The following is a 6,834-nucleotide window of genomic DNA, read 5'->3' on the forward strand; positions in this document are numbered from 1 at the left end:
CAGTGGAACCCTGTCTCTCTTTTCAGGGTCAGATAGATCAGTTCCTGCTGAAATCCCAATTTTAATGTGTTGATTGAACTAGGTTTATGTAATTTACAATTTTTACCCTCTTTTGAGCAAAAAAATAACCTTTTCCTAATCTTAATAATTTACAAGGATATATCTTCTTTTTTCTCGTAAGGGTTTTTTGTGTATGAGGAACAGTGTTGTTAGTTCTTAGTAGCAAAAGTTGGGCTCTTCAGATGCAACTGTAGTAATAAATTTAATTTTATCAACTCTGTAGTTGGTTCTGTCCATGCTAACCAGAAATGGTGGCAAATTTATTCACCTGTGAAAAAAAACAAAGGCTCAAGGATTATGCCAAAAACCAGAATGAGAATATTTAAGCACTAGATTAAGCATAATAGATTTGACAGACATGGAATGCAAATATTTATCAAGTATATGAAATCTAAATTGTGGAAAGAGGTGTAGATAAGAAAACTGAAGCAAAATTATCAATACCTGGATATGGCGCATCTACTGGAGAAATTTGTTATTCTGTGTAAGTAGTAGCAAGTTCAGAGATTGCTTTGAAGCTGCTTTTAAATATTTGCCTGGAAGACAAATGGTTTGCCTCACTATTGTTCCTCCCAATATATTATTCTATATTCATAATAAATTTTATTTAATTATAATGAACATTATTCCTTCAACCTTTTATGTTTATTCTGACATTCTGGAATTCAACTGTCAAAATCTGTTCAGAAGTCTCAGTTATCATATGCTTATTCATATGCAAAACTATGCTGGATTTGATGTTTCTTGATTGCTGTTATCAACCTCCTCAATCAGGAAATATCATTGCTTAGGGTAGCATCTTACACAGAAGAAGAAAAAATCACTGGAAATTTTTCAGCTGAAAAAGAAAAAGGTGATTCAGTGATCAGAGAACTTGTGAAAGAATGGCATATATTTAGCCTAAATACAGGAAATGGATGGGCTGAAGGGCCAAGAGGAGGAGAAGGAAAGAGGACAGGGTAACAGACATCAGATAGACAATGATTGCTGCAGCTAAGGAAGGTCACAACCTGTTCTGCAAGTCTATAGTGAATTGTTTAGAAATAATGGACTAAAACCAAAGCAGGGAAGATTCAGGTCACGTGTTAGGAAACACTTCCTAAGAGTAACAATAGCATACGTGGGAGTAAATGACTGCACAGTTTCTATTATGAGACTTCTTTATGACCAAATTTAAAGTACTTACCAGGAATGCTGTAAGTGTAGATGATTCTGCCCTGGACCAGAATTATGGACTGGATGGCTACGTGAGACCTCTTTCAGTCTTATATCTTCATGACTTAAAGATATAAGGTATGGATACAACCAAGATGTTAGAATTTCCAATTGCATGTCATCACAAAATATATTAGATATTTTTGTGATACTATTTGCTATAGCGTTTAATAAGATTTATTATGATAGTTCCCCAAACTCGTTATGTGGCAATTCAGTCTGGCTGATGAAGCAAATGTGTTACCTCAGTCTATTCAACTTACTTTAAAAAACAACATATTTTATGACCTTTTTTCTTCTTCTCTCCCTCTCCCTGGCCCTGCCCCCTGATCCCTTCCCCACCCCAGCTTGCTGGTACTTTGGTAAGATTTTTTTTTCTGCAAGATTTGTAAGTTATTCTCATTTCGGGTTGTTCTATATAGGAAAAAAATCCTGTCACATACTTTTATTTTTTTATTTCTACTTTAAAGGAACACGAATGTCACCTGTTTCTCTGATATTCAGTTTTATTTTACTAAATAAGCCAACATATATACCTCTCTAGAGTTGCTCTTATTGCAGCCAGTATACTTTTTATTGCTAAAATTTCAAAAGTGCTCCACGGGAAGTTGCATGAAATTTTTGACAAGAACAAATCTGTTGCAAGAAAAAACAGCCATTTATTTCTTATATTGAGATTCTAAGATGCAACCAATTTTTCTTGCATTTAGGTTATACTCCTAAGTTCTTCTGCTAATATTGTCATATCCAATCAAGTAACTTTTTGTTACTTTATCTTAGTTTAAACAGCTCTTTTACTTTCCCTCACACATTCTACCCTCTTTCTGTCTCCTCTCTTAGTGAATTTAAACAGCAATTACATTCAGTGCCAGGTTTCTTTGATAAGCTATACATCATATACTCTTTTTCTTTCCAGTTACCTGTTCATTATAATAGCATTCTCTCTAACTGCTTTTGTCTGGATTCATGTTTCTCATTATTAGACAGAATTATGTATCTTATTTCAGGTAAGATCTCACCAATGCTTGCTATTTCTCATGTAATTAACTTTCTTGATACAACCTACAGGAGTCCTTGCCTTTTCACAGCTTCACCATACATTAATAATCTAGTCCTGTCTCCTCCTAAATAATTCTTAAGTTATGAGCCCTGAACTTCTTATAGAAATTCCTATTGGTTTCAAAGGATATGATTCTCTGTCATGAATGTAAAAAGTTGAAGGAATAATATTAATTATTATTCATAATACATTCTATATGTCCTTAAGATTTGGCATGAGAAAATGGTATAAGCCAATGCCACATTTGCTCCAGAAATTAGTGGAAAGTTGTTTAGGAAAAAGGCAGACAAACTGGGTCCAGTCTCATCTGTACTTCCATTGAGCACTGAATATCTCAGAGCCACAACTGGACTTAGTTCACACAGAGCTAGTTGGTTTACTCCAAAAGGCAAGTGTGACTACTATGGACCAAGACTCAGGGATGAAAGGTTAGTTATGAAGCAGTGCAGTCCTGCTCTAAAGAAACTCCAGAGTTCGTTCTTTGCACTTAAATTTTACTGAGTTATAAGCAATATGTTTCATTCACAATGAATGAAACATTTATTTCTTTACATTTGCATGTAAAGTAAATTAATTTACATTTCCCTTTCTTTTCTTTTCTTTCTTTTCTTGTATTGTAATTGTATTATAAGACATTGCTTTTATTAATTTAGAACAATAAGGGATGTTCCAATGTAATTTCAATAGCTTCTTTCCCTGTAATTTGAGGTCCACAGCACTATGGGAGATGTTGGGAACTAATGTCTAAAATTACTCCAAGTTAATTAACACATAATGAAACCTGAAAACATCAAAGGAAAAGACAAAGACGTCAACTGATTTTCAACTATCTTATCTGGTTATACTTAGAAAACTAATAATGACAGCGTAAGTTTTTTCAACAGGAGATTAAAGAAACAACAAATAAAATTATCCGTCATCCACCATCTTTCTTCATTTTATTCGGCACAGCGCTTCATTTTCCTTTCCCTTACTCTTCTTTTTGCCTTGTTCTTTTTGCAGATAATTTGGAATTTTCAAAAGTAATTGCAAAAGCTCTAAATCTGATAAAACTGATGATCTTATTATTTATTTTGGTTTTGAAGAAAAATAGCTTCAATTAAAAATAGAAAGGATAAAAGAAATTTGGAATTGAAACACAGGGAAAACTTAAGACAATTTTAAAACATTCTTGTACCAGAGCTATTTATTACCATGCACCAATCAGTCTGATTTCATCTTAAATTCTCCTTTTCTCAGCCTGGAGCCAGACATCAGCAAAATTAGCTGATCAGCTGTATTTCACAGTAGAGCATACTCCAAAAAACAAACAAAAAAACCCCGATACGGCAATGAAAAGCAGTAGGTTTGGCAGATGTTTGTGATTTGTTACTTGGTTGCTGTGTGCTTGCCATGGAAGAACAGTGTGGTTTGTTGATGAGAGTTATCACCGGAGATACATTACAACCGAGAGGTTTTTTTGTACCATCAATGCTTAAATAAACTTATCACTTAAAGCAGTGGAAAGATCTGAATAAAAACTGCTTGTATACTAAGGGATCATAGAGACATTTGGTTCTGAACCAGTCACAATTCATAGATATATATTTTAACAAGAACAAATGATCACTTCTTGAATACAAGGTGCTGGGGGGAAAAAAAAAAACCCAAAACCTTACTGCTTTAAACTCACAAGGTAAAGCATCATCTGCATGGAACCAGAGTGACCTATACCAACCATATGAAATATTATCTGTTATCAGTAAACTCACTGAAGAAAACATTCAGTCTTAGCAGAGAGTTAACCACTATTTTGTTGTCAGTTCTCTTTAAATAAAAAAGAGCATTCAACAAATATCCAAATAATACAGCAGGTACTATTACCAATCAAAAATGTTTGTTCTCCTGAAAGACTCAAAGCCATCACTTAATCCACAATGCAGCAGCTTTATGAGTGCCACAATTCCACTCTGTACTACCTCTAAATCTCACCCTTATCAACACAGAATCAACACAGAGTGTTACACAAATAATTGTAAAGCTTTTTTTTCTTTTTTGGATGGAATTCTATTTAAACCATTGCACTAAACTTTTATGACTGTACCATCTACAAAAGCCCAGACATTGTTTTCTTGTTTTGAAAATCCTTTAATATCATTGTTTGTCATTTTGAGAAGCAATAGCCTTGAAACAAGTCAGAAACATGTTTTGTCTTCATATCTGTTGTGCAAGTAATGTTGAAGTGTTACCTATCCTTGGCAATCAATGAGAAAGGAAAATTTCTCTCTTTCATCAGAACTACGGCTGGCCACAGTGAATTTTAGATCAAACAGGAATTTAACAGAAAGTAAAAAATAATTATGATATGTAAGTAAAAAAAAAAAAAAGTTTGTCTTCTTAACTTTAATTTTTTTTTTTTTTTTTTCAGTTGTAAGTTCTTATCAAGGGTTATTAATCCTGAACATACCTCTTCTTTTTCACTTCTTCTTCTCCAGCTTCACTTTCCTTTTCATCCATAATAACTCATGGAACTTCTGTGCTTTTATATTGGCTCACATGTACTTCTTATAGGTTTCAACTTTCAATGTGCTGTTCTGAATGTTTTCCAGAGTTCTAATTTGTTTATTTTAGTGCATTGCACTTTGCTCTTAAAATTAATTTATTGAAATGGAGTGTGTTGGTATCTTCATATTATATAGTTCTAGTCATTATTATGATCTATGGAAGCAATTGGTGACAAATATTTCCAAGCTTCTTTTTAAATTTCAGTCTTTTTTTTCTGTTGCAAAGAAATGTCCTTCTATGTACTTTTAGTTACATTTTTCCACTGCTGTCATTCAGTGATATCCAAGACTACAACAGTATCCTTTTTTAAATGCAAAAGGAGATGAGTTTAGTTTTCAAAAAATCTTAGGTTCACAATATCTTCGTGCAATTTTCTGTCAGGTCTGACAGCCAACAACTTATTTTAATTTTCTTTCACTGAAGTCCCTTGTACAATATGTCATCAACTTTTGTAGGGATGTTCCCCTTGTTTTCTTTTAATTTCCATTGTGGTTTTAAAGGTTATTAAAGCAATGGAAATGCCAAAGTTATTTTAATTTAGTAATGTCAAAGATACAGAGAAGAAACTTGCAAAGTATTCTTAAAGAATGTAGCATGCATTTTTTCTTGTCTTTATTGATAGGAGACAAAACAAAAAAAAAAAAAATGCTTTTACTACGGTTCAAAGGTTGCTGTCTGAGCCCATGTTCTGGCACAGCACTATACCAGCTACTAGGAAGAAAATTATCATACCTGAAAACAGGACAATATTCACCCCTTTTTCTATACCATCTATGTCATGCCCAGGTCACACACTTCAAGTACATTTCAATTAATCACCACCACCCTTCCTGGCTTTTTATATATACACACAGATATCATTTCCTTAGTCTGTGTGTCATGCCTCCAAAATGTCTGTTGAATTCATTTAGTGCATGACTTTCTGGACAGGAAAAATGGCATATAGTATTGAAATAAATACAGTTTAATAGGACAGAAAAGGAAAGGATGATGATGATAATAAGTCTAATAAAGTTTAATAATAATAATAAAAAATATACAAAACAAGTGACTCAAAATGTCATTGCTTACCACTTGCCCACTGATGTGCAGCCAGTTCCTGAGCAGTAGGCTCCTGGCTAGCTTTTCTCCTAGTTTTATATTCAGTGGGATATCATGTGATATTTGTCCAGTTTGGGTCAGCTTTCCTGGCTGTGTTCCCTCCCAGCTTCTTGTGCACCGTCAGCCTTCTCACTGGTAAAGCAGTACAAGATGTTGAAAAGTCCTTGACTTGGTATAAACACTGCTTAGCAACAACTAAAACATCAGTGTGTTTTCAACATTTTTCTCATCCTAAATCCAAAACACAGCACAGTACCAGCTCTTACGAAAAAAAACTAACTCTATCCCAGTGGAAACCAAGACAGCCCATTTGGATATTTAATTTATGAGTGAAATGTAACCCTTTCCCCCAGGAATACTGGCTTATAAGATATGTGATAATTTAGCTAAGACTGCTGGAAAAAAAAAAAAAAGAGTATTTTCCATATCTTGGGTGTTTTCATTGCTATTTGGAACAAATTCTCCATTGGTGATGAATTAACTCACAATATACTATTTAACACCACCTGGCTTACATCAGCCAAAATTTACTTTTGAGTAAAAGTAGTAAGTATAGTCCTGCACCAATTAAGTTTCCAGGGATCCATTTCTAGCATAAGGCCAGCTGGAAGAGATTGATTCACTTTGGCTAAAGAAGCAGACAAAATAGATGGTATTCAAAGTCTTAAATAATTTCCACCATCAAGGTGGCATTTCACTTTTCACCTAGAATTGTATGCCTTCTCTCCCTACAGAGATGTTCAATCACAATCTATAGGTTCCCTGGTGATGAAAAAGTGATTAAAAATACGTTTCATATACTCTTTCTGACATTGACTTAGCATTGCTTGTTTTCATTTTACAAGTTTTCTACA

The 6,834-nt window shown here is 33.8% G+C and overlaps 1 long non-coding RNA gene across 1 annotated transcript; it reads right to left on the minus strand.

Annotated features, from left to right (window-relative positions):
• Positions 1 to 602: 602 nt before the first annotated feature.
• LOC110358914 (uncharacterized) lies at positions 603 to 6,102 on the minus strand. The gene is made up of 3 exons (XR_010474719.1): positions 5,951 to 6,102; positions 1,247 to 1,339; positions 603 to 898 (listed from the first exon to the last, which is right to left on the minus strand). It is a non-coding gene; the product is annotated as an uncharacterized LOC110358914 (long non-coding RNA).
• Between the last annotated feature and the right edge of the window lie 732 nt (positions 6,103 to 6,834).

The sequence above is a fragment of the Columba livia genome, chromosome 1 (genome assembly GCF_036013475.1).
Source record: "Columba livia isolate bColLiv1 breed racing homer chromosome 1, bColLiv1.pat.W.v2, whole genome shotgun sequence".
Classification (NCBI taxonomy): Eukaryota; Metazoa; Chordata; class Aves; order Columbiformes; family Columbidae; genus Columba; species Columba livia.